This window comes from Chiloscyllium punctatum, chromosome 6 (assembly GCF_047496795.1).
Source record: "Chiloscyllium punctatum isolate Juve2018m chromosome 6, sChiPun1.3, whole genome shotgun sequence".
In the NCBI taxonomy this organism is placed as follows: Eukaryota; Metazoa; Chordata; class Chondrichthyes; order Orectolobiformes; family Hemiscylliidae; genus Chiloscyllium; species Chiloscyllium punctatum.
In genome coordinates this window covers 38,607,605-38,632,749 of record NC_092744.1, presented here as the reverse complement: position 1 = coordinate 38,632,749, position 25,145 = coordinate 38,607,605, and the positions used below count along the sequence as shown (strand labels likewise).

The window sequence follows — 25,145 nt, the reverse complement described above, 5'->3', positions numbered from 1 at the left end:
ATAACCTGGTGTTGTGTTTTTTTTAAAACTTTGTACACCCAGTCCAACACTGGCATCTCAAAATCTTAAATATACTCAATGGACCAATGCGCCACTTCTCTCAGTGCAAGAAAATTCCAAAGATTAATGATCCTCTGAAAAGATAAAATTCCTCATCACCTTAAAATGGAAGGCTCTTCATTTTTAAAAACTTTCAGCCATAAGGGCAAACATCCTCTCAACATCAACCCTGTCAAGCCCAGAATTCTGTATTCAGTAAGATCATCTCTCGTTCTTCTAAACACCAATGAGTAACAAACTCAACATTTTTTTGAAATTCACTCATGGTATGGGCATCCCTGGCTAGCTCAGCATTTATTGCCCATCTCGGTTGCCCTTGAGACAACAATGTTTAGTTGCTTCCTTGAACCATTGCAGTCCATTTCTATAGATAGACCCATGATGCTGCGAGGGAAGGAATTCCAGAATTTTGACCCAACCTGCTCAAGTCTTTCGTCATAGGAGAACTCTTACACCTCAAATCTATGCCTAGTGAATCTTCTTTGAACTGCTTCAATTGCAAGTATACTTACCCTTGAGTAAAAAAGCCAAAAATATACATAGTACTCTGTGGGTAATCTCACCAATACCCTGTAAAGTTGCAGCAAGACTTTCCTCCATTCCCATGGCAATAGAGGCCAAAGTGAGAAAATCTATATTCCACAATTCACTGAAAGGATACTGCAATGCCTGCATTAAATTCACAAAACTTGTTTTTCAAAAAAAAAAATTCACTACGATCATCATGGACTACACGAAAAAAGGAGGAAGCAACTTCCACATATGCATTGTTGCATCAACGTGCTTACAAATATGAATACTTTATCAAATATAAAATGTGAAAAGCATCAGGGTAATTCAATGTATTGGGGGAATGTACAAATAAAACAAAGACTCAAGATTTCAAAACCACCAAGTCAAATAACTTCGGGTTCCAAATAATCAGAATATTGCGAAAATCTGTTGTCTGCTTGAAATGGTTGCTGGCCCAATTTATGTCATAATGTTCAGAGGTCAGCACAGCACTTCACTGGTCTACATAGCAGCATCAGTCTCCTCATTGAGGAAGGAAAAAAGGTCAACCCAACATGAGATCCATTTTTTTTCTAAAAACGCTTTGCAGTGCAAACTCACAACTCCTGCACAGTTCTTGTAAATGTTATACCAGATTGTAAGCTAAACATTGCAGCTTACAGAAGCAAGATAACATTCTCAAGCTGCCTCCCGATTTTTCCACTGCAACTGGAATTCAGACTTCCAAGGACCAGGTGAAACTTCATAATTTACACAGATTGTAAGTATTGCAATTCTGACAAAAAGGATACAAAATAAAATGTCCTGGATGATCTGTGGAGTTGACTAGGGTGGACAATTCAGGTCAAAGAATGATCAACTGTTTCTTGCTCCACATATACAAAAACTATTTACACAATTTAAAGTTAAAGTTAGGGTGTGTCTATCTGCACACCACCACCACCAAGCAGAGCACTTCTTGAACATGCTCAATTGCTGTCTCAGTGTCAGGTGATAGATTAAACCACAATGGCTAGATATAGAATAACAATATTCAAGTTTTGCATTTTTAAGTTTGTACAATGTTTAACCAATTGCATTTAGTCCAAACATTTAGAAAGTTTTCCAAGTTTCAAGCGATTCACCATAAAAGATATATTATTATTAGGAAATTTCAGTACAAGATTCAACCCAAAACTAAATATTATAATTAATTTTTGGTACAAGCTTCTTTTGTGAGGGAAAAATTCCACTAGAATATTTAAGAAAACAAATTAGTCAACATGGGACTTGAAACATGCCCATGGGATTACGAGCTCCATGATCTAGCAGTTGAGCTAAGACTATATGATGGGTTAATACAAATGGATTTAGAATAAGGAGGAAGTACACAGGAACACAATCTCAAGGAAACTATCACAGAATGAGGTATGCAATTTTTTTAGTGTTTTGGATTTGCACTGAAAAGCTACTGTAAAACTTGCATTGTCACTTGGGGATATTACAAGTAGCTCTTCTATAACGTTCTTGTGCAAGTCCACAGTATAGAAAAAAAAAATCACACTTTAGAAACAGCAGCTAAAGTGTAGGCAATGTAGTTGTGTTACAGCCAACACATTTTAAAAGTTTGCACTTTTGAAACAATGCCCCCAATTTGTCAATCACATTACAGCGATTTTGCATTAATGAAACGCGCATTATAGGAGAAGGACCTGTACTGGTAACATACATATGTAAGCATTGACTTTTACCATTGGAATTCAAAAGAAGACATGTTTAATTTGCAAGTTTCAATGCAATGAGAGACTACATAGTCTTTCAAAAAGATTTAAACCCTGAAAGATTCAATTTAGTCCTAACCAGAATAACAGTTATCAGACACCAAAGTTATAACTTAAATAGAAATTAACAATTTATTAAGAGATAGTGGAGCAAAAGCTAAACAAGGTAATCGATTAATGTGTGATTTAAACACAGTCTTCCTTGATCATACATCCCACCTCTCACACAAAGATGGACAGGATAAAATATTTTTTAAAATGACTTGGCAACCGGCCAGCTCAATAACCATTTCAATGATGAGTACCAAACCCATATGAAATCCTTGAATGATGTGATACATTTCAGGCATGTGAAATTGTATCTTGTTTGAATTCCAAAGTCACCAATCAATGCAAACAGCTTCCAACATGCTACAAGGAATATCCACTTGTTTCTTATAAACTAGGAGTCTCTTCTCAGAACATTCAATAATTCTTTAACAGAATATAAAACTAAGAGAATAAATCTCAAACATCGCTTGCCAGCCAGCAATGTCTGAGCACACAGCCTTCTTCCCAAAATCAAAACCCAGTTCAACCTATGGTTTCTCTTTCTTTCTCAAGTGTAGTTAGCTGACCAGAACAACATTTAACCAACTACCAATGCTTCACCATAACAATCTTGATGCCAAACATCTGCAATGTTCCTAGAACAATTATCCTGTAATTATCTTTCCCGTTAGTTCCTGCAAATAAGCAGTTTGTTTGCTCTCTCCTTTCCAAAGGAAGTTGCTGCTGAAACTTCAACTCAACTTCTGTTCTCTACTTCAAACCAAAAATTTAAAATTAAAAAGGAAAACAGTGGTGGTCTCAACACCCAGATACCATACACCTACATGGCAGTGTTCCTTAACATTTTAAGATTAAGGATAACCATTGGCAGGGGGAAAAATATATCACTTTATTTTAGAATCAACCATACATGGCATTCATCTTATTCGAGCCATATACATATACTCAACAAAAAAAATTATGTAAGCGGTTTAGCAAAAACTTTTAGGAATTATGAATAGTGACTTTGAAGTGGGGGGAATTTTTTTTGGAAAGAAGCCATTTAATAGTTATTTCTCTGATGTTTAAACATAAAGCAGAGGTACACAGCTTTAATGTCCACATTATCCACCTTATTTCCTCATCTTCATGTGATAAAGTGCCAATGGGATAACATTCAGGAGACAGTGACCACTATTGTAAGGTTAGGATAGTGGGGGGGGAAGAATGACAATGGTCAACTAAGAAAAATCAATGCAGTAAAAACAGAGCTGGGCTCGTTAGACTGAAATGAAAGGTTAGCAGAAAAATCTCAATATGCTACCGAAGAGATGATTCAGGTACATTCATAACAGAAAAGGTAGGTCAAACAAATGCAAAGATCCCTGACGAAGATGATAGAAATTAAGTAAAAGAAAACAATGTGCTCATGAGAGAGGCCATGTTGAAAATACAATTGAAAACAGAGTACAAACAGAGGGGAGGTGAAAAAGCATATTAAAGAAGTGAAATTTTGCTAATAGGCCAAAATGGGGCTTTATACATAGAAACAGTCGGCATAGCTGACATATTAAAATGAATACCCTGCCTGTCTTTATTAAAAAAAGGAGATTCTGACCAGTCCTTGGTGACAAAAGAGGAAAGTGTCACGAGAAGGTTTCAAACTTGATGAGGAAGAAATGTTAGATAGACTATTGGTAGTTAAGATTGACAAGCTACCAGCACTGGATGAGATACATTCAATGAGCATCTCCAAAAAAAATGGAATTCTAATCATCTCCCCTTAGCATTCAACAGCATTACCATTGCTGAGTGCCCCAGCGATATCCTTGGGGCCTTTAAAGTCCAGACAAACAAAATGTATTAAATACACAAATACTGTTGTAGGAAATTGTGCAACATGCAACTGCCTTTCCAACACAAAGCCGCCTATTATATACATAGCACAAGCCAAAGACAGAATATTCTCCACGTGCCAAAATGCATGCAACCCCAACACTCGAGTTCAACACCATCCAGGACAAAGCAACCTGACTGATCATCTTTCGTATTCATATCTTCCTCCAGTGACGCACAGTATCAGTATGTGCCATTTACAATATTTATAGATTTTGAAAAGAGTATTTCTCTGCAGCAACTAGATCAGCCTCCTTTGACAGCACTTTACAAACCTGCAAACTCCATCTAGAAGAATACAGGCTGAAGACTCATGGGAACACCACCTTTGAGTCACTGCCAACATTCCCTCAAACTACTTTTCTGCTGCAGAGTTCCAAGGTGCATACATGGCAGCAGCCTCCAAAAGCAAAAGCCAATACAATGGTATACTAAGCAGCGTGCATATACAAATTGTATGCTGATCATGCTGACTTTGAACTTTATTGCTATACCTCCGATAACACTGTCTCAAACAATATCATGGGTAGTCTAAACATGGACTTTAACAATTCAAAAAAGGTAGGGAGCGGTCTCAAGTAGAGATGATAAATAATTTCTGCCAATTCCAATCAGGTCGATTAATAAAAATGGTTTAAAAATTGAGCATCAGCACTAAACCAAATTCCTAAAACAAAAATCCAAGTGAATGGCATTACACTTCCTCAGATTTTTCAGAAACAATTAAATTCCAGCCCACTCATCCCTGACTTGCATCAGCTGTCACACATCACATGCTGTTTAAATGGAGCATGAATCAGCACAGATGCCTTCCATTTCATTTTGACCACATTTCCTCTTAAAAGGGCCGTGTTCTATACTAATTTTATATCAGTCATCAAGAATAAAAAAGGTTTCCAGTCTTCAAAACATTCAAGGAATCCATTCTCTCCCTTGCTTCTGAAAATAAATGACAAAATACATAACACAGATACATTATGAGAAAGTGTTTATGTAGATGCCATTGATAAGTACAAAAAGTCTTTGATACAAAATAAATAAAACTTTGTATTTACACTGTATGGTCACTTTGTTTAAAGATCCTATCAATTTGCATGGTGTAAGGGCCACTAAAGAAATAAAGACAGACTTATGTGTTTATGTTGTTGATCAAAAAAGAAATTAGTCAAGACTCCATATCAGGTCTTAAATAGTACACTAAAGCTGCTTGTTAATTTTAAGGCATACCTCAGTTCAACATCTCTCTAAAAGCATGTATCCCTGAGATACTGCATTAAAGTGCCAACTTAAAATTGCATACTAAAAGGGCAGGTGATGGTCTAGTGTTATCATGCGACTATTAAATCGAGACCCTGAATGTTCTGGGGACTCTAATTTGAATCCTGCACGAAAGATGGTGGAATTTGAATTCAATAAATATCCAGATTTAGGAGTCTAATGCGGACCATAAAATTATCAGTTGTCAGAAAAACCCATTTGGCTCACTAATGTCCTCGAGAAGGAAACTGCCATCTTTAACTGGTCCAACCTACATGTAACCCCAGACCCACAGGAAATTTGTTGACATTTAAGTGCTCTTGACCCCACTTAAATTCAGAGAGATTTTGAAACTAGTGAACACTATCTCGAGGCCACTGGGCTGTAAGCTCTGGGGTGGCAAATAAGTGCCGTTCTTCCGATTTGCATGTGTCTTCATTTTGACAGTGGAGGCGGCCCAAGATGAATATGTCACCAAGGGAGTGGGAGTGAGAAGGGGAGGTCAAATGGCTGGCAACTGGAAGGTGGCATTGATTGTAGCATATAGAGCTCAGATGCCCTGTGAACCAGTCACCGGGTTTGTGCTTGGTCTCTCCAACGTAGAGACCATATTGGGTGCAACTGTTGCAATAGACCAGGTTAGAAGTGCAGGTAAATCTGACAGTTTTGGAATGATTGTTTGGGGCTTTAGACAGAGGAGAGAGGGGAGATGTAGAGGCATTTCCTGCAGTTGCATGGAAAGTTGCTAGGTGTGGAGCAGATGTTGGTGGGGAGTGTGGAACGGACAGTGGATTCGTGGAGTGAAAAGATCCCTATGGAATTCAGAGAGGAATGGTGAAGGAAATATTCTTTTTGGTGGTGGGGGTCTGACTGCAGGTGGGGAAAATGGCAGAGGATGACACATTGGATTTGTTGATTGGTGGGGTGAAATGTGAGGACTGGGGGACTCTTTTGTGGTTGGGGGAGGGGGTTTGAGGGCTGAGGTGCAGGAAATGGAGAGGATAAAGTTGAGGACATTAGTAATCATGGGAGGGGGGAAATTATGGTCAAGTAGGAGGACACAGCATAGTAGTTCTGTCTCAATGTTTCCAACAGCCCTTGAAAAGGTAACAGGTATTAATAATGGCAAACATTATAGGCAATTCATCTCTTATTTAAGGCAGATTGAGTGCTCAATCCACCCAAAGCAGTATAATACGCTTTCCAGATCACAAGTCCGTACAAACTTTTCCCCAAGCGTTTAATAAGGTCATAAACTAGAAATGGTTACAGATCACAAAGATCTTAAAAGAAAACCACAACTAGTTGGGAAAGACAAGTGAGAGACTTTGAGAGACTTAGAGAGAATATTTTGTGTAACATTCCCTCAAAAGCATTACTTCAGAAACCAGCTAATGAATTGAATTGTGCACACATTTTTAAAAGTGTTTCCGGCTTTTTTAATGAGCTTCTACAATTAAATCACAGATGCAAAAATAACATTCTATTTTCAAACAAAGCAATCAACTGAGTTAGTAATCATTACTGCAGATTAGATGCCTGCATTTGCAAGTCACTTTACCTCTGTAAATTTAGGTTTAAACCCAGTTGCAAGTTGCTGAGAAGCATTTTAGAACACTTACTCACTCAGCTGTCTGCAATCTCAACTTTAAATTACAATGTTTTATATTCAAGTCCATTCCATTTGTAAAAAAAATTAAGACAACTGCAGCACTGAAAGAGTGCAGCACAGTCACTGGTACTTTCTGCAAGGTGTTCAACAGGGGACATGTTGTCCCCATAGGTGGATGAAGGCAGGTCCATAGCAGCACAAAAGTTTGGAAAAAGAAGCAGGGGAACTATTCCCATTGTCCTGGTCAATATTTCCCCCTCAATCAGGATTTTAAAAATGTTGGTCTTGGCATTTGTGGGAATATGTCACATTTCTTACAAGAGATTTTAAAGCACTTTGGTACATTCTATAGTTTTCAAAAGGTACTATATACATGCCTGTCGTCCTTCCTACTCCCAATTCTTGTTCCTAATTAATTTATAACTGAAGAATACAGTGCTAAAGCACAAATGACATCAAGATTTTCTCCGATATATCTCCTACTTTAACAGTACCATCATATCAGAGCAGGCATCATTCTGCATAACCAAATACAATTAATATCTGAGAGAATGCGTACAAATGGCTCCTCTGTACTTTGGAAATGGTATCTAGTTGTTGTGGTCTGTTCGCCGAGCTGAGAATTTGTCTTGCAAACGTTTCGTCCCCTGTCTAGGTGACATCCTCAGTGCTTGGGAGCCTCCTGTGAAGCGCTTCTGTGCTGTTTCCTCCGGCATTTATAGTGGCCTGTCTCTGCCGCTTCCGATTGTCAGTTCGAGCTGTCCGCTGTGGTGGCCGGTATATTGGGTCCAGGTCGATGTGTTTGTTGATAGAGTCTGTGGATGAGTGCCATGCCTCTAGGAATTCCCTGGCTGTTCTCTGTTTGGCTTGCACTATAATGGTAGTGTCCCAGTCGAATTCATGTTGCTTGTCGTCTGTGTGTGTGGCTACTAAGGATAGCTGGTCGTGTCGTTTCGTGGCTAGTTGGTGTTTGTGTATACGGATCGTTAACTGTCTTCCTGTTTGTCCGATGTAGTGTTTTGTGCAGTCCTTGGGATTTTCATAGTTTAGGACTTGGTCTGTGTGTGAAAGCAACCACCCCAACACACACAAACGAAGTTGCATCAGGACACTATTCAAAAAAGGGCCACAACACACTGCAGCACACCAGAACTACAAAAAGAGGAAAAGGAACACCTATACAAATTATTCACCAAAAACGGATACCCTCGCAATTTCATCAACAGGTGCCTAAGGGAGAGACAACGGAACGAGGATATGCCGCAACCCAAAGGATTAGCCACACTACCATACATCAGGAGCATTTCTGAACTGACAGCCAGACTACTGCGACCACTAGGCCTCATAACAGCACACAAACCAACCGCCACGCTCAGACAACAACTCACCAGAATGAAGGACCCGATACCCAACATGAGCAAAACTAATGTAGTGTACAAAATCCCATGCAAGGACTGCACAAAACACTACATCGGACAAACAGGAAGACAGTTAACGATCCGTATACACAAACACCAACTAGCCACGAAACGACACGACCAGCTATCCTTAGTAGCCACACACACAGACGACAAGCAACATGAATTCGACTGGGACACTACCATTATAGTGCAAGCCAAACAGAGAACAGCCAGGGAATTCCTAGAGGCATGGCACTCATCCACAGACTCTATCAACAAACACATCGACCTGGACCCAATATACCGGCCACCACAGCGGACAGCTCGAACTGACAACCGGAGGCGGCAGAGACAGGCCACTATAAATGCCGGAGGAAACAGCACAGAAGCGCTTCACAGGAGGCTCCCAAGCACTGAGGATGTCACCTAGACAGGGGACGAAACATCTGCAAGACAAATTCCCAGCTCGGCGAACAGAACCACAACAACGAGCACCCGAGCTACAAATCTTCTCCCAAACTTTGAATGGTATCTCGTGGCATGCAGTAGGCTGCTATAACACTTAGCAATCATTAACAGTATCATAACCATGTAGGGTTAGAAGAGGGTGGTTCACTGGACCTGGCGGAGGGTGACAAACAGCACTGCTGATAAAGGCAAGTAGTGGATCTCAAATAAGTGGGACAGTAATTACTGATGCACAAATGACCAAATGAAAATGAGAACCAATTTTTAAAACCAGTCAAAAGGGAGGCAACCAACAAGTCAAGAGTTTCAGCAATGACCACAACCAGCTTGTGGAACACAATTCATTTAGGCAGAGATGAATGTGGATCAGTAGGATATTAAATGCTCTAAAAAGACTGCTCCACCATCCAACTAGATAATGGCTGCGTGCGTGATTTGCATGCACTCTCCATACTAATTGTTTTTTTTGAAATGTCTAGAAATCTACTGATCTCTATCCTGAACATATTTATGATGGACTCTCCACAGTCCTGAATTAGAAGGTTCTAAAGATTAATCACATGCAGGAGTTCCTCATTATTCCAGTCTTAAATAGCCTACCCTAATCTGAACTGAATTCCCTGTTTCTAGGCACTCCAGCTTAGAGAAGAATCCTTCCAACATCTACAACATGAATCCATATCAAGAGCTTTGTATGTTTCAATGAAATCCCTCTCATTCATCTAAATGTTACAGAATTCCATGCTGTACAATTCTATGACTTCTCAATCTCTCCTCATAACTCAACCATTACAGGGATCAGTCTGGTAAACACTCTCTCTGGGAAGTATATCCTTCCTTCAGAAAGGAGATCAAAACTGTGCACAACACGCAACATGATCTCATACCATTTCAACAAGACCTCTAAACCCCATTAAAATCCACTTGCAATAGCTGGACTGTCTTCATGCTGTTGCATCTAATTAGCAATTCAGTGAGTATAGCCAGAGGTAGAAAGTAGTGTTCATAAGTTATTTTATTACTTCATCTTAATGATGTGGGGAATATTTAAGATCAATCTCCTTCGTCACATGTCTCTAACACTGAAGTGAATGTGTGATGGCCATAATGTAACACAATGATGATCACGGTTAGAAAATTCTACCAGTCGCACTTACAGGCTAAACCAGTATTCCAGATAAAGCAGTGGGTGTTTTCACAGGGTTAAGGTCATTAGCATGCATCAAATTTAATACATACAAAAACTACATTAAAGTGATCATCTTTGTCAAAAATACTTACATCTGATCATTCACTAATGGGTCAGCTGTAAAGTTGGGCAATACGTGTTCCCTATAAAGCAGCAATCCCTCGTTAAATTGTTTCTACAAGCGAGCAGATTTTCCATTAGAAGTCATGAGGAATTAATCCGGAGCTGAGTAAATGTTCCTAGCAAACAAATATCATTAACAGGATGCAATTAACTGGCATGGATTGGTTTGATTGACCACACATATCAAATTAGCATCTGGCTAAAATACTGTATATCAGGAAATGCATTTTAAAACATGCAATCTTATCTCTTGAAACCACAACAGAAATCCAACACTTAAAATATTGCATAATTTGCTAAAATTAAGGAATAGAAACAATCATACTACTACAATTCTGCCAACTGGACACATTAAAAGTTAGGGTGGTGCTGGAAAAACACAGCAGTTCAGGCAGCAGAGGAGCAGTAAAAATCGACGTTTCGGGTAAAAGCCCTTATTCCTGATGAAGGGATTTTGCCCGAAACGTCGATTTTACTGCTCCTCAGATGCTTCCTGAACTGTGTTTTTCCAGCATCACTACTCCAGAATCTGGTTCCCAGCATCTACAGTCATTGTTTTTACCCATATTAAAAGTTAGGTACCATTATTGCCAACTAAGGTTATAAAAATTTGCATCCAAATCACGCCAAGTAAACTGTAACTGTAATGTTCCAATTCACCTGCAGTCTGGACAGTTTCTTAATTAGCACATGCTAGATACATGTGACTAGTGCAATACCATTTATCACAAAATGACGACAGGACTTTCAGTAAGAAAAAAAAGCTTGTTAAGTACCAATAATTAGTCATTAACAGCTATCAGGACACAATCAAAATATGGGAATCCAGAACTGTAGCAACTTCACATATTCACTGCAGTAAGAATGCACACTGATATAATGCAAACTGGAAAAAAAAATTAGTAAGTTGATACAACTACTGCCGGTTGTTTTGAACGTTATGTTTCAAAAAGTGAAGTAGTTTGCAGGAGTAACTGAAAATTCCTTCGAGGAACCAAAGGAATTAAATACACAACTCTTGCACTTGGTGATATTAAACTCAATTTACCAACTTCATCCAGTAAGGTGGCCAAACACAATGTGCTTTGTTTCAAAAGTTGATCAGAGAGCATTTATAATGCAAAATTATAACTTTTTTTGTTGCAACACCAGTTTGTTTAAACTACTCTTATGAAATATGGGCTTTGCTGACTGGGCCAGCAATTATTGCCCATCCAGAGCTGCTCTCAAAAGTGGTGTTGAACTCCCTCAGTGAACTGCTGCAGTCCATTTAAATGTAGCTGGATGCAATTAAAGGTGGCAGTTCCAGGATTTTGACTCAGTGACACTTTAGGTATGGCAACATATTTCGAAGTGAGAATTCAGAATGACTTTGAAGGAAACTTTAATGTACCAGGTAGCTTTTGCTCTTGTCCTTCCACTTCAGAGTGATCATGGGTTTGGAAGGTACAATCTAAAAAGGAGCTTAAGTGAGTTTCTGCAGAGCATCTTGCAGATGGTACACATTTATTCTACATTACATCAGTGCTGGAAAGAGCAGACAGGTTCTGGGGAGTCAGGATGAGAGTTCATACTGACCTGCTCTCATAGCCACTATATATGCCTAGTCCAGTTCAATTTCTGGTCAAAAGCAACCCCAAGATGATGGCTGTGAAGAATTCAGTAATGGTAATGCCATTAAATGTGAACAGATTCCAACAACCACAACTGTCTTCCTTTAGAAAGTTTCCCCCTTTACTCCCACTGACTACAGTTTTGCTGGGCTCTTTGATGCCTAAGGACAGTAGTCTCATCTCACACCACCATTTCAGCTCTTCTGCTGATGTTTGAACCAAGATTGTAATTAGGTCAGACTTTATCCATTGCGCACTTCTGGTTTGATTCTTTTTTCTTAAACGTATCTGAGAGCTTCAAGTGAATAAAGGCTCAGTAGGTATCTATACAGCATCTCTACAACAGTTGTTTGAGAAGAAACTACATTAGAGATAGGAGGAAGCTAGGTTAAAAAAAAAATCAGTCCAGCTTTCAGGGGTGAGAATTCTTTTCTCCAGAAGGTACAGGTGTATAATTTGAAGTTTTAGAAATACAAAACTCATACAGTTAATGCCAAAGGACTGAAAGCAATCCTCATTAAATGAAAAACAATTAGCCATTGCCACATAAAGCAAGTGCAACAAGCTGTGACCAACTAAATTAAGAGGTCATTATCAGATAATTAGTAAACAACTTTATTGCATCTCAATAAAAACTGAAAGAACGGTAGACGTTGCAAATTAGAAACAAAAACAAACTTGCTAGAAAAGCTGAGCAGTTCTGGTAACAAAGGTGAAGAGAAATCCAAATTAACGTTTCAGGTCCAGTGACTCTTCATTGTTGATCCAGCACCCTTCAGTAAGATACAAGTGTGGGCATCCAGAATTTTCCATATCATGTTTAGAGACTACTTACTTCAGGTACTTTGCCACAACAGGTGATTGTATAATATAGAAATTTGAGTTATGCCAATCAATTAAGACACTTCAAAAATTGGGAACATTTCAAGAAAATTACATATTCCAATTATGATTAAATGAAATTGTTAACAGTAGGAACTACATCAAAATCTAATAAATTGAAATTTCATGCCAACGTTGGCATCTATTTTAACCAGTGTAGAGATCAAATAGCAGAATTTCAGAGGTAAGATGACATTAGACATGGTCCAGTATAAATAAACAGGGTTTTTTCTATGAATACATAATTCCTCAAGCTGAAAATACACCAAGTTATACGGGACAAAATGTTTGCATCATTCTAACTTGAAATTGGAAACAATTATTAATTAAATGCCCTGGGTTAACATGATCAATGCATTCCAGAACATATGGAGTATAATGACCGGTAATCACTGGCTACCAAAGTTCAGGGCATAAATCCACAGTCTGGCGTGATTCAATGGCACAGATCAGAAAATCTCTATCTGTTGTTTGCTGAACCAGCTGATCTTAGTCAGGGCATAATACAGACATCAAGTGAACTTTTGAGGAGGGAGTAGCAATGCAAAAAAAAACATTACAGCATATTGGAGGGTCTGCACAGGACAATGCAACAATTCTGTTTAACATATGTAAATCCTGACGGAAACAAACACTAAATTAGCCAAGTTAAAGGACAATGCCCACTTCCATTTCTATTGAAGCTTGGCATCTTGAATTTTTGTTAATTATAGTTGCTGACATCAACTCTACTGCACAACACTTTGACAGTGCAGTTTTATGTCAAGTCAGATGGTCACCAGTTTTTAAGTAAAGAAGAATACGGAACTGAGAAGGATAACAATAAGTCTCAAGTGGACAATGGCTAGTGAAACAGATAGATAAATGGCAGTTTAAATTTAATGCAGAGAAGTGATTAGTTTGGTGGGAGGAACAAGAGTAGGCCTTTTAAAATAATGGTGCATTTCTAAAGGAGTTGCACCCTCTGATTTCTCTGCTCCTACATGTGCAAACATCAGGGTGACAGCTCAAGAAAGCAAAGAACAACAAAGAACAGTACAGCACAGGATCAGGCCCTTAAGCCCACAAAGACTGCACCAATACTTGATGCCGTTCTAATCTCCCAGAGGTAACAGTGGCTGAAGGACCTGAACTGAAGGGAATTTATATTTGCCAGGAATTGGTGTTGGAGAGACTGTTAGGTCTGAAGGTTGATAAGTCCCCAGGGCCTGATGGTCTACATCCCAGGGTACTGAAGGAGGTGGCTTGAGAAATCGTGGATGCGTTGGTGATTATTTTCCAGAGTTCAATAGATTCGGGATCAGTTCCTGCAGACTGGAGGGTGGCTAATGTTGTACCACTTTTTAAGAAAGGTGGGAGAGAGAAAGCAGGAAATTGGATGAAATTACGACACATCTGGATAGGTCAGAGTCAGTAGTGTACCTGGACTTTCAGAAAGCTTTTGATAAAGTCCCACATAGGAGGTTAGTGAGCAAAATTAGGGCCATGGTATTGGGGGCAAAGTAGTAACTTAGATTGAAAGTTGGTTGGCTGACAGGAAACAAAGAGTCATGATAAACGGCTCCATTTTGGAATGGCAGGCAGTGACCAGTGGGGTACCGCAGGGATCAGTGCTGGGACCACAGCTTTTTACAATATATGTTAATGATATAGAAGATGGTATTAGTAATAACATTAGCAAATTTGCCGAGGATACAAGCTGGGTGACAGGGTGAAATGTTAGGAGGATGTTAGGAGATTACAGGGTGACCTGGACAAGTTAGGCGAGTGGTCAGATGCACAGCAGATGCAGTCTAATGTGGATAAATGTATGGTTATCCACTTTGGTGGCAAGAACAGGATGGCAGATTACTACCTAAATGGAATCAATTTAGGTAAAGGGACAGTACAAAGAGATTTGGGTGTTGTTGTACACCAGTTAATGAAGGTAAGCATGCAGGTACAGCAGGTAGTGAAGGAGGCTAATAGCATGCTAGCCTTCATAACAAGAGGGATTGAGTATAGAAGCAAAGAGGTTCGTCTGCAGCTGTACAGGGCCCTGGTGAGACCACACCTGGAGTATTGTGTGCAGTTCTGGTCTCCAAATTTGAGGAAAGACATTCTGGCTATTGAGGGAGTGCAGCGAAGGTTCACAAGGTCAATTCCTGGAATGGCAGGACTACCTTACGCTGAAAGACTGGAGCAACTAGGCTTGTACACCCTTGAGTTTAGAAGACTGAGAGGGGATCTGATTGAGACGTATAAGACTATTAAAAGGATTGGACAGTCTGGAGACAGAAAACATGTTTTCACTGATGGATGAGTGCCGAACCAGAGGACACAACTTAAAAATACGGGGTAGACCATTTAGGACAGAGATGAGGAGAAACTTCTTCACCCAGAGAGTGGTGGCTGTGTGGAATGCTCTGCCCCAGAGGGCAGTGGAGGCCCAGTCTCTTAAGAGACTCATTTAAAGATTCATTTAAGAGATTCATTTAAGAAAGAGTTGGATAGAGCTCTCAAAGGTAGTGGAATCAAGGGTTATGGAAATAAGGCAGGAACAGGATACTGATTAAGGATGATCAGCCATGATCATATTGAATGGTGGTGCAGGCTTGAAGGGCAGAATGGCCTACTCCTGCACCTATTCTCTATAAAGTAAAAACCTTTTGCTTCTACAGGGTGCATTTCCCTCTGTTCCTGACCTATTATAATCGGTCAAGGTACTTCATAAACACTGCTACTTTACCTGCCTCCACCACCACCTCTGGTAGCACATTCCAGGCACTTACCACCCTAAACAAAACGTCTTGCTCCTCACATCTCCTTTAAACTTTCCCTCTTTTAACTAAGCCTACATCCCCTAGTAATTGACACTCCTACCCTGAGAAAGACTCCAACTATCCATGCCTCAATTTTGTATACTTCTATCAAGTATTCCTTCTATTTAAGGAAATGGCAAAAATGAGGACAGGATGGTAGGTATTATCAATATGGACTTTAGCAAAGCCTTTTACAAGATCCCTCATGGCAGGCTGATTCCTTTACCAGACAATATCCCGGTAAACCATTTCTGTACCTTCTCCAAAGCCTTCACACCAGTCCGGGAGTGTGGTGACCAGAAATGTACACAATATTCTAAATGTGGCCCAACTAAAGTTCTATACAGCTGCAACATAACTTGTTAATTTTTAATACTCTATGGCCTGGCCAATGAAGGCAAGTACACTATATGCCTTCTTGACCACCTTATTCACTTATGTTGCCCTTTTCAGGGAAATGTGGACCTAGACGCCTCTGTATGTTGATACAATTAAGGGTTCTGGCATTTATTATATACACTTCATTTCTGAATGAGATCTTCCAAAATACATCATCTCTCATTTATCCAGAAGAAGCTCCAACTGCTATTCTTCCATCCAAGTCTCCAGCCTATCTACATCCTGCTGTATTCTCTGACCATCCTTCTCACTATCAGCAGCTGCTCCATCTTTGTGCCATCTGCAAACTTGTTAAGGCCACCTATGTTCTCCTCCAAACCATATTGGGGTCCCAGCACTGATTCCTACAGAACACCAGTAGTCCAGTCAGAATAACACCCTTCCACCACTACCGTCTTCTACATCCAGAACCTCAACTTGAGCTTCAAATCTTCTCAAAACTCATTAACTACTGTCTTCTGTGACTAAGCCAGTCCTGTATCCATCTTACCAGCTCAGCGCAGGCCCTATGTGACTTCCTTTTTTTTAAAGAAAAAGGAATCAGCCTGCCATGAGGGATCTTGTAAAGGGCCTTGCTAAAGTCCATATTGACAATACCTACCATCCTGTCCTCATTTTTGCTGTTTTCTAAAAACATTCAGTTAAGTTTGCAAGATATGAACTTCTCCACACAAAACACACTGCTTATCACTAATAAATCCATATTTTTCCAAATGTGCACTGATACCTCAATCTTCATAAGGAATTTTGTTACCACTAAAGCAAGGTCCACTGGGTTGTAATGTCAGGGATTATCCCCGTTGCACTTCAGAAACAAAGGAACAGTATTGGCTCTTCTCCAGGCATCCTCTGACTGGAAGTTAGAAAGATTTTGTACAAGGCCCCAACAGTTTCGTACCTGCCTCCCTCAGCATTCTGGGATAAATCACATCAGGTTCTAGGGACTTATTTGCCTTAATGCTTCTTAAAACACTCAATGCTGCCTTTTTTTATACTGACATGCCCCAGAATATCAACACACCCCTCCTGAGACTCAGCATCCACCACATCCTTCCCCTTTGTAAACATCAATGCAAATTAAAGGATGTCATCCACTTTCTGTATCAACACAAATTCCCTCCTTTGACCTTCCCTAAGCTACCCACCGTGTGTGCGTGTGTGCGTGTGTGCGTATATATATATATATATAAAATGCTTTGGATTTTCTTTCAGCACTTAACACTACTGTGCAATTCTGGGTTTATTAAACAGGGCGCAGAGTACAAAAGCAAGCAAGTTCTGAAAACCCTATCTACAGCATTGATTGAGCCTTAAAAAACTGTGGCCAACTCAATAAAACACATGAGAAGGTTGCAGAGGCATGAGGATCCAAAAACATTTGAGAATGATTCCTAGAATGTGCGACTTTTGTTGCATAGGTTAGATATGAAAACTTTTTTTTCCTTGTATAGGGGTGATTAAGAGCAGGTAGGTGTGCAAAATTATAAAAAAGGAGCTTGGAGAAAGAAATTATTCTATTGACAGCAGGAGAGAGAACTAGAAGACACTGAATTAAAGTAATAGGTTAAAAGAAATAACAGAAGGAAACATTTTTCATTGTATTCGATATTCCTACCATTGGCAGTGTCTACAAGTATGACGGAGACAGATTAGACCAAGGTTGTTAAAAAAGAATTGGATAATTGTCTTGAGAGTTTTTAAAAGGGCTTTGGGGATTAAATGATTTGTTCAGGGAAAGAACAGGTACACAAATGAGTGAGGTGGGGAGAAAAGGAGAAGGATTCTAAGTTTTATTTGTAAAGTTTTGAATAAGGCTCAACCAGAGCCACTAGATGGAGCACTATATCTGGAAGAAATCGACAGGGTCAAGTCTACCCAAAAGAAATACTCATCTTGTTGGCAAATCTCGTCAATTGCAGAGCTGTAAGATTTGCAACTAAAATCATCCCAGTTGAACAGATTTAAGAGAAAAAGAAAATGCGAAATAATAACATTGAGAATTAATGTGGTGGAATTGTACAAACTTGAACTTATATCCAATCAGATCATTTTACATTTTCCTGCAAGCCACAAAATCTTTTAATTTGCACATTCACATACCTTAGATACAAGCAGTAGTGCTTATGTAAATACCAAACAATTTACTCAAAAATATTCAAAGTTACTAAAATGAAAAGGATAAGTGCTGTAAAAACTTAGTCTGACAGCACCTGTGAAGAGAAAAACAGAGTTAACTCTGCAAGTCCAATATGACTCTCTACAATGCCCCTGCAATAATACTTTGCAATCGTGAATAATGCTTGAGGACAGATGCCACATTCTTGGAGAAAGCGAACCAAGATGATAATTGAAATAACAAATTCAGATATTTAGAGGGACTGTTGAAACCAGAACGATAAATTAGGACAAAAAGGTATTCAAAATTATAAAAGGACTTCCTACCTGCTCCATTTCCTCTAGTTGCAAACCCACACATTTTAAATAATTGGCAAATGATAAGAAAATTCTACTGGACAAGATCTAGAACACAACACCATGCTTCACAGTGAGTTCTAAAAGAAATTCTAAGTTACCCCTATATTAGGACAGATGATCAAAAATGTTTTTTAGGCAATGCGTTAAAAGGAGAAATATTAGATGGATGGAGAAGTTCATGAAGGAAATTTCAGTACTTCGAATCTAGCCAACAGAAGACAACAGAAAGACTATGATTAAAGTTGTGGATGCTTAACAGCTAGAACGTTATTAATTCATATATCAAATGGATTTGGGACTAGAGGAAATTGCAGAGTTAGGGAAGAGGGAGGCCACGAAGGATTGGAAAAAAAATCTAAAGCAGATGCTGCTTGAATGGGAGGCAACATATATCAGCAAGTACAAGGATGATAGATGAACAGGATTTAAAGCACATTAAAAATAGAGGGAGACCAGATCAAGAGTATGTGAATAGTCAAATCTAGAAGAAACAGAGGCAAGGTTGAATATTTCAGCAGAAAATGGGCCGATGCAGAATAAAGCAACTGTAACAAGGCGCTAGTCAGAAGAGAGATGCAATAGTCTCCACTTGCCTGAGTGAGGGTTGCTCCACCATTGAAGAAGCTCAACACCATACAATACAAAGCATTCTACTTGATTATCACCTTGAACATTCAATCCCCTCAATACTACAGACGGAAGTAGTAGTATGTGCCAGCAAAAGAATGCATGGAAGCAAATCCCTCAGGCCCCTCTGACAGCACCTACTAAATCTGCAACTTCAGCAGCTAGAAGGACAAGGATGACAGATGCCTGTAATCACCACCACTTAATTTCTTCTCTACATTGCACACCATTGTGACTTGCAACCATATCTCCATTCCTTCACTGTTACCAGGTCAAATTCTGTAACTCCATTCCTAACAGCTCTGTGGACATTCCTTTCCTCAAATATTGCTACGGTTGAAGAAAGCTCACCAGGACCTCTTCTAGGGCAATTAGAGAGAAAAAATGCCAGTCAAACACCCAAGTTGCAGTTAGGAACAAAACAAAGTGGAAATTGGTAATTGTAATGTAGTCTCTGATCCGGTCAGAGGTTGATTTGAAGAGACTCAAAAGTTGCAAATAGCCTTATAAAGATGCTCAAGTAAAGGGTGGAAGTTAGTGAATATGAAACAGTTTGAAGTCAGGTCCAAATCAAAGGTTGCAGTCTTCCCAATATTTAATTGGTGGAAATTTCTGTTCATTCAGGAAAAAATATAGTTGCCATACTCATACCAGCTCTCAGAGGGAGGCAACAGGTGGTGGTTTGACCTCAGGCACCATACCTCAGGCAAGGGGAGAGGTTGAATAGGATAATCCTTCAGGGTAACTGAATAAGCATTTGATAATTTTGCAGAGTGGAAGAGGTAGAGATGGCACTGCAGTTGAGCTGAGTGCTGTCAGCACACATGAAAATCAACATCAGACCTTCAGATAATGTCTCCACAGGATACCATGCAGATGAGGCATAGAAGGGATCCCCAGGATAGATCTTTGGGACACCAGAGTTAACAGTGCAAGAGTAGGAAGAAAAGCACTGCAAGCAGCATTATGGTTATGGTCAGACGATTAGAATGGAACCAGCCAAGAGGGGACACACAATGGATGACAGTGGAGCTACACGACATGGTGAACTGTTGCAGACAGGTGGAGAAGAAAAAGAGGGATTCCTTACCTATGTCACAATCATAATTTCCTATCTAGAGCAGAAAGCCATTTGCAGGATTAAACATTGAGATCCAGCAAAAACAGGCACTCATTTGGGAGGTGATATTGTGCTCACCGCTACTTAAAAGACTATGGATAAAGATTGCATAGGAGCTTTCCAAAAGCAAATGGGAAATGCAATTGAAGAATGATAAATTGCAGGGTCATGGGGACAAAACAGATGGTATAGAATAATTGGACACAGTCTTTAAGAAAACAGTTTACATAGGCTCTACAGACTGTGAAACTCAGAAAATCCAATCAAAGTTTAAACTAGATATGAATTGCTCGAGTGCCTGATGCAATTATGCCTTTTTAATCATATAAAAGCTAGAAAGTAAGCATTCAAAATTAAAACATGATAAACTTTAAAGTTATGCCCAAATAAAAAATTAGTTTTTTTCAATGCAAGCAAACTCAATTTAAAATTCAAGTTTTTAAGAAGCCAATTCAACCTAAAAAATGGAGTTTAACTGAAGTGCCAAAAGAAACATTTCGCTTCCAACTTTATTTACTGAATCTGCTTACACAAAATATCCTCTTAAAGTTTATGCAATCTATACCCAGTCATTCCAATATAGAATTCATTACTATAAATGGTTAAGATTAGAGTGGTACTGGAAAAGCACAGGTCAGGCAGCACCCGAGGAGCAAGAAAATTGACGTTTTGAACAGGAGCCTTTGATGAAGTCCTGATGAAGGGCTTCTGCCTGAAACGTTGATTTTCCTGCTCCTCAGATGTTGCTTGACCTGCTGAGTTTTTCCAGCACCGCTCTAATCTTGACTCTGGTCTCCAGCATCTGCAGTCCTCACTTTCGCCATTGCCATATTGGTTAAGTCTGACAAATGCAGAGACTACAATTTCTAAATTTCAATTTGAGATTAAAAATCCATCAATGCATTTGAAAACTTTGCCCAAGTTACGGATGATCATGTAGACCAATTAAAACATACTGTAAAGCCATCCAACTAATCAAGTTGTTGAGGAGCAAATTACTGCAGATGCTGGAATCTGAACTGAAAACAAAAACATGCTGGAGATCAGTGGGTCATGAAGCATCCATGGAGAGACAGAAAGCCAACGTTTTGAGTCTCGACCGCTCTTCATCAGATGTTGCCTGACCTGCTGTAATCAAGGTGGCTCACTTCAAACTTGTTCCAACTTTCAGAAAAAAGGCAGGTATCTGCTAACTAGACTAACGCAATTGCGAACAACTATAATGTTTAAACAGCCCTTATTTCTTCTGCTTAAATATCTAATGCATCATTGAGAATTATCCAAGTCATCATATTTAAAATCTGGCATCAAGTTAAATGGGATGGAGTAGGAGACTTATGTACTTGAATTATTTCAAATGGAGAAGATTTGCCACCAAATCCAAACAAAATTAGACCACAGATCAATATAGACAAGTTATTTTTCAAAATACAAAGACCATAATAAAAGCTAGCATCAACTACAGTTCAAATCAGATTCAGATTCAATTCCATTGGCTGTTGCCACTTCCAAAATCTCTTCGAATACACACAACTAATATAAATTGAAAATAGCAATACTCTGATATCAATGTTAGCAAGTGGCATTTCTTCTACCGGACACACAATGTTCTCTCATGTACATAGTGCCAGACGATTATTAGGCCTTACAGTCTGTTACTGCAGTGCAGAGAGAAACGCACAAATTGTCATGAACACCAAAACCACACCCACTGCCAGGGAGCAGCACTGAGTCCATGTGAAATATGGCACATGAAATAAGTGAACATTGCAATCTTTCTACATGCATCAATATTTGTCACACTCTCAAATCATTTAATTTTTAATGTATGTAAAGTGTTTTACATCTTTTCAAATAACATCCATGCCAAATCAAATGTCACAACATTCATTTCAAACTTTGTACACACTCAATCCAATGCTCATATCATATTGACTAAATGCCAACTCGTAAATTAAGATAGCTAAGTTTTTTTTCCACACTTGAATTCATATTTACACAGGGTAAAATCAGGCAAGAAATTACATGTATTTACATTGGAGCAGGAAGGCCAATTTCAAATATCTAGTAAAGTATTTGTTGTCCTCATCATTCTGGGTGAAACTTTTGCATTAATTCACAACACAGAATTTCTTACGTACAACTGTATATTCAGTAATGATCTTTAGATGTTTCGCAAGCAGTAATCAGGCATTTCAGTCAATAAACTTGAAGCACTGGTTTCCTCACTACGTGAGTTTTGAAATTAAGTTTAATCTCACGTCTTCTCTCTTTATCTATCCACAACACCGCCCTCCAACTCCCCCAAAAATGAACACCTTTTCCTCGAAGGAATCTTTAAAGTAAACTGAAAGCAGAATTGAACAAACACTTTCTAAGATATGCTAGTCGTGTCGTTAACGTTATTAGCTTGAAAAGTTTAATAAAATTTGCTCCAACACATTCCAATTACGCTATCCTTCAAAATTGCTACTTATTAAACGCAGATCCCAAAAATGGTTAAAACTTTAATGCACTTCCGTTTTCAAAAAAAAAAGAATCCGAGCCCTCTTTTTTTTGAAAAAATGGTCACATGGTGATCTTTCCCCAGTGTTGTGAGAATATCTATATATAGTTAAAAGATTAAGGAAGAGTTTGCAGCAGCGGAGAGTGCGATGATGTTTGTGCAGTCAGAGCCGGCAGCACACAACCGTGTGGGGAGGTGACAGTGACTCACTCGCGCTGTGCCTCTGAGACCAACCACCGGCCGCACATGGTTCCTCTTTTACCGGCTTTTTCCCTCCTCCCCCTCCAGCACAAACGTGTCATTTCAGACTCAGGCTACAAATGCGCTGACACCCTACACACGCGCGGCTGAAATATTAATACCAGTATGTCCAACACAGTTAGGAGTCAAAGCCCGGCCGGTCTCTTTTCCCCACCCCACCACCCCCCAGGACACCCGGAGCCGGGGGGGGGGGGGGGGTTACATTCCACCCCCAGGGCAGCCGCGCAGCTTTCCATATGGTCTGGGGCCTCCGACAAACAGGTTAAAACCCAGGTTTTGCTTTTAACGTGTCCCTCACTCCCAACCCCATGGAAAAAAAACTTCAACGTGACATGAGACTCTGGAGGGAGGGGGCTGGGGCCTCCTCTCCCCGGGCTGCAGAGGGAAGAGAGGGGCGGCTCAGGCCTGCTCTCTCTCTTCTCAGAAGCCGGGGCAAAAGAGCGGGGGAGGGGAAGACAGAAAAAGAGAGGGGCTGGGGCAGGGGCTTGGCTGCGACTCAGCCCGGGCTTGGAGGGAGGGGGGGGGGGTGGAGAGGCTCCGGCCTTCACCACCCCCACCCTCTCCACCCCAACCGGGTGGCGCCGGCCGCGGGCTCGAAAGCCACTCGATATTCCCCGGAATCGGGAGGTGGAGGTGATGGGGAGGATTATGCCGAGGCCGCTCTTGCCCCCCGCCCCCAGTTAGAGTGAGGGAGCTCTCCCTCACCTCCCACCCCCAGCTCCCTGCAGCCCTAGCCCTGGGTGTCAGCAGAAACACGTCAGGCCACCCCTTACCCGGGAAGGACTGGGCTCCTCCTCAAGGTGTTAAGTGTTTTTTTTTCCTTCCTCCCTTCTTCTGTCCTGCGAATCAGAAAAATAAAAGAGTCAGGCCAGAGCACAGAGGGCAGGGCAGCCACCGGGCCGGTCAGCAGTGAGTGCTTGCAGTCTCCATGCCGAGGATGGAGACGGATAATAAAAAGCGGCCCAGTAATGGCGTACCTTCGTCCTCAGTCCGCACAGCCGGACGATCGGCTACTTTCGGAGATTTCCGCCTCTAGGGTTCCGGAAAGGACACGTGACACCGCCGGGGAGAGGGCAGCAGCGCTTCACTCCTAAATCACAAGCACTTGGGTTTAATCTTGTTGCAACAGCATATCCTCTCCCACAGCACCGGAGCATGCACGTACGACCCGCCCCGAAATTTAACGCAATTTTGCATCCAGCAAATTATTCCAGTTTCTTCGACAAATATCCCGAACTATACTTAATGCCCTATGAATTACTTGGAGTGTAGACACCAAAAAAAACCAAAGAGCAATTGCGTTATGTAAAATTCGTCTGCTTCTTACATATACGTAAAGCAGCATGAAGAGCTAACTCGCAACTAATCCTGTAGTAGGTGGGGGGCACTCAGTTGAATATCTGAATGCCATCCAGGAATTTGCTCACAGTTGAATCTCTGAACCCACAGACTCAGACGAGGCTCAAATAAGCTGATACAGACAAGTGTTAGCATAAATTTCTGTAATATCTCAAAGACACACTATCAAAACTACAACTGCTAACATACATTCTGTTACAAACATAAACAATCTGTTTGTAGTTTCTGAGCTGAGACAATGGGAAGTCAAAATTATTATTGAGTCAGAGGAGATATCTTGCACAATTTGTTAGCCCCCACCCCGTCTCTATGGATAGGAAATAGTCCTAAACTTTCCTGATCCGAATGAAAGATTAAATTGGGAACATGACATGAGAATTTAAAGATCCAAGTTCACGTACAATTGTGTAAAACAGTACATGAGAATAAGGGTGCATGTCAGGCCCCACCCTGCCAGAGTACCTTAGAATTACTTTTCAAAATGCATCAAAAATATTTTCTATTTCTGTTCCATATCCAACACAGCAACTTTTGTAGCAAAGCATGCAAGATACAATATAGCCACATGAGCCATTCAAAGGTATCATACAACCAAAGGGCAAGTTATGAAGACATCATAACATGGCTATATTCAGTCTCTTAGTGAAGGGATCATAATCAATATATTTATCAGGGTATTACGCTGAGGAGCTACTCTCTTTATTCACAGCATACAGAAGAAGTCAATTTCTGCATAGAGCAAGTTCAGGATGGCAGTAAAGACTTATTTGTATAAGGAATTTTTCTCAGAAGTC

The 25,145-nt window shown here is 40.1% G+C and overlaps 1 protein-coding gene across 11 annotated transcripts in view; it reads right to left on the bottom strand.

Moving 5' to 3' along the window:
* LOC140478888 (eukaryotic translation initiation factor 4 gamma 1-like) overlaps positions 1 to 24,071 on the bottom strand; it is a 143,234-nt gene extending 119,163 nt beyond the window's left edge. For 5 of the 11 annotated variants that reach the window (XM_072572470.1, XM_072572474.1, XM_072572472.1 and 2 more), the window contains exons 1-3: positions 23,970 to 24,071; positions 23,766 to 23,831; positions 10,278 to 10,424 (exon numbers count right to left, since the gene is read on the bottom strand). The gene's annotated coding sequence lies outside the window, so the exon portion shown is untranslated. The other 6 variants (XM_072572471.1, XM_072572473.1, XM_072572467.1 and 3 more) reach the window with 2 other exon arrangements.
* Positions 24,072 to 25,145: the final 1,074 nt, after the last annotated feature.